Here is a 3724-nt window from a genome sequence, read left to right as displayed (position 1 = left end):
TGTGCAAAAATAGCAAATGCTAAGTGCATTAAGAACACAAGCATCCAGGTGAAGAAAAACACATGAAGACATCCCCCTGTGTCCTCTCCTTTGTGTTTGCTTGTGGAACGGTCCTGATGTTTGCAGGTTTTGTCTGGCAATAAGACATGGATAAAACATCATAGTTTGCTTCCCCTTTACCTAGTTGGCTTAACTGTGGCTCTATTTTTATTTTTTTTTTTTTTTGAGATAACTGGAGTGATTACTAAATCTGGTGATACAATAAAGTTAAGCAGTTACTGGGACAAGGCTCACATGTCAAGCTATGTCAACCACTCACAGGGAAGGATGGTAAATGGCTTGGCACACCTTTCTGTTTTATATAAGTCTGTGTGAGCCTATGAGTTGAAAAAATAAGGGAGCTATTAAAGCTGTACTTTTATTTATTACAGTTATTTGGTGTGTGTGTGTGAGAGAGAGAGAGAGAAACGTGGCATGTTTGTGTGGGTCAGAGGACAGCCTAAGGGAGTTGGTTCTCTCCCCCACGTGGGTCTGAGGGATGCAACTCAGGTCATCAGGCTTGGTGCCAAGTACCTTTACCCACTGAGCCGTTTCACTATTCTTAAAGCTGTAGATTTAAATTCCCTTGCTTCAAACAGTCTGATCTCAGTTTCATTTGGAAACTATGTTTATAGAAGTGGCCATGAATGTGAGCTCAAGTCCTGTTTGAGCAGAAAGAGCACTAGAGTTTTTAGGTGCAGGATGTCTCTTTGGATGGAAGAACGATCTGGCTGTGACATGTCTCTCAGTGAGTGGCAGGGTGGGTGCAGCTGGCCAGGACAATGCCCTCCTTTCCTTCCTTCTAGGAGCTGTGGGCCTGGTGGAAGAGGACGAGTCTGACTTTAGTCAAAGGTTTGTCTAACGCTGCCTATAGTCCCTGTTGGACCTTCAGATGAGCTCTTAAGATGTCGTGTTTCTAGAGCAAGGCCATGGCACTTAGGGATTCTCGCAGTGGAAGGTCTACTAAAGAGCTGGTTTCTTTGGGGGGAGAGTGGGGCTGTTCTTTGAATGCATCTTGACATGAAAATACAATGTTCTGATGGTACTGTTATTGCTTAGGGAAGTCAAGTATTGCACTCAAATTAATTTCTAATGCTAAAGATTCTATTTATTTTAAGTTAGTTTATTCATAACAGAACTTTTTTTTTTTCTCCCTGCTCAGGATTTGACAACTGGATGTGGAATCAAGGGCTGGAGAAATGGCTCAATGTTTAAGAACAGTGTCTGCTCTTCTAGAGGTTCTGAGTTCAATTCCCAGCAACCACATGCTGGCTCACAACCATCTATAATGAAATCTGATGATCTCTTCTGCCATCCAGGCATACATGCAAATACAGTGCTCATATGTATAAATAAATAAATCTTAAAAAAAAATAATGGAGTCAAAGCTCAATGTGTCTAACTGTTTGGCAGAGTGCCTCTCAGTACAGAGGAAACAGGCTCGAAGGGTGCACAGCTGGGACTCAAGCACTCTGAATCGAGAGGCTGGAGGACTGAAAGCTCAAGTATAGGGAGTTCAGGGCCAGCCTGAGCCATATGATACCCTGCCAGAAACAAAAAGCAAGCTCAGTGTGTTGAACTATATTCAACTGAAGGTCAGAGAGTACAGATGGTGACAGAGCTGTTAGGAAGGGGTAATGACAGATTTGGCTCTTGTCTCAATGATTTAGCTATGGTGGTATTAAAAAAGAAAAACTTCCCAACTTCTATGAAATTCCCTAATTATAAATTTTTCTTTTATACAATGAACTATTCCTGATTTTGCTTTGAAAATTGGCTGTGAACTTGTAGAAACTTGTATCAAAATTTAGAAAAAATGCTAATGAATTTCAGTGGAAATCTCTGTGTACTACTACAATACAATGATGTTAATTCACATTTTTTGCATTAAAGACTATTCTCAACTTTAAGTGTTTTAAATAAATGATTCTGAAGTCTAATGTGGTTGTGTCTGATTCTCTCCATGGCTTCCCCCCTCTTTATTTCTTTCTAAAACAAAGTACGACTATGTATTCTTGGCTGGCCTGGAACTCAGTAGCTATGTAGACAAGGCTGGCTCAAATTCACAGACACCTGCCTGCCTCTGCCTCCTGAATGATGGGATTAAAGACATTAGCTACTATACCCAGCTTCTTATATATTGTTTAAAAGAAATTCTACAGCAACAATATGTTTGCCAAGACAGCTTCAGAGAGACTATTTATGAAGCTATTTCCACATCTAGGATAAAAACACTTGAGATTTGCGTTAGTTGGCAGTAGTAGAGCTAGGCAGTCTGTCAAGGTTAATTTTGTTTACAGAGTGAAAAAGACTTGTTGAAGAACTGGATACGAGAATTTAATAGGAAGGAAGGTTGACCCCTAGGTTTTGCATTTCAGAAAGATCATGAATAGTGGTCAAATTAAGGAGACGGGAAAGAAAAGGTAAAGATTTACTGTTCTATTGCTGTGAAGAGACACCATGACCAAGGCAACTTATAAAAGGAAGCATTTTATTGGAGGCTTGCTTGAAGTTTCAGAGGGCAAGTCCATGAACAACATAACAGGGATCATGGCAGCAGGCAGGCATGACTCTAGAGAAGCAACTGAGAGCTTACCTCTGATCCATCCTCGACTGGATAGCCAGTTCCAGACCAGCTTGGGATGTTTGACACCCCACGAAAACACAAACAAATAATAAATACATGTATTAAACTTGAGTGGAGAAATTGAATGGGCCCCTGGACCTCTCAACAGAGCCTAACAGAGACTCAATTTGTTTATTTCATGTGTTTGTCTCCCTGTCCTTCTGGAACTTGCTGAAGTACTTCCGTGTTCTACATCATGCTTTTGTGTCCTCTTAGAACTTTCTTTCAGGGGAAGAGGAGATTGCTCGTTGGGTAAAATTCTTGCTGCTCAAGCTTAAGGACCTGTATTTAGATCCCCAGCATGGTGTGAAAGCCAAGAGCCGTGGCTTGCATCTGTCATCCAGCACTGGGGAGGCAGCGACAGCAGAGCTAAATAGGTGAATACCAGGTTCTATGAGAGACTCTGTTTCAAAAAGTTGGGTGGTTGTCAGTTGATGGGGGCACACACCTTTAGCCCCAGCACTCAGGAGGCAGGTGGATCCCTGAGTTTGAGGCCAGCCTGTTCTACAGAGTGAGTTTCAGGGCTACACAGAAAAACCCTGCCTTGAAAAAAACAAAACACAAAGCAAAAACAAGCATTCAGGAGGCATGCACAGGTAGATTTCTGAGTAGGAGATCAGCTTGGTCTACTTAGCTAGCTCTAGGACAACCAGGGCTGTGTAGAGAAGCTGTCTCACCTTCCCCCACCCACACAACAACAAAAAAGACACACTAGGTCAACCTCTGGTCTCCATGTTTGGGTGTGTACCCTTATATACAAAGGCATATATCACTTGTTACCAATCTTAGGGCCACAGCTTGTACATCGAAAAGTGAGTTTCAGCCACCTGTCCTTGATAAGTCAATTAAAACAGTCAAATTAATAGTGAAGAGTAGAAAAAAAATATTTCTTCAATGTGGCCACATTGGGAAGAGGTATAAAGAGAACAAGTACCTCCCACCAAAACAATGTTTCAGGTTCTGAACTTAGGGTTTAAGACGTGGGCCAGACTGTCTCTGACATGAACTCAGGGGCTGGTTCTTTGATCACCTCCCCCCCTGAGTGGGGAGCAGCCTTAC

The 3724-nt window shown here is 42.0% G+C and overlaps 1 long non-coding RNA gene across 1 annotated transcript; it reads left to right on the top strand.

Annotated features, from left to right (window-relative positions):
* Positions 1 to 809: 809 nt before the first annotated feature.
* Positions 810 to 1969, top strand: LOC129681161 (uncharacterized). The gene is made up of 2 exons (XR_008720804.1): positions 810 to 891; positions 1202 to 1969. It is a non-coding gene; the product is annotated as an uncharacterized LOC129681161 (long non-coding RNA).
* The last annotated feature ends 1755 nt before the right edge of the window (positions 1970 to 3724 follow it).

The sequence above is a fragment of the Psammomys obesus genome, unplaced genomic scaffold (assembly GCF_907164565.1).
Source record: "Psammomys obesus unplaced genomic scaffold, mPsaObe1.curated_primary_1811, whole genome shotgun sequence".
NCBI lineage: Eukaryota > Metazoa > Chordata > Mammalia > Rodentia > Muridae > Psammomys > Psammomys obesus.
Note: the sequence above shows the minus strand (reverse complement) of the source record. Positions and strands in the feature narration are given on the sequence as shown.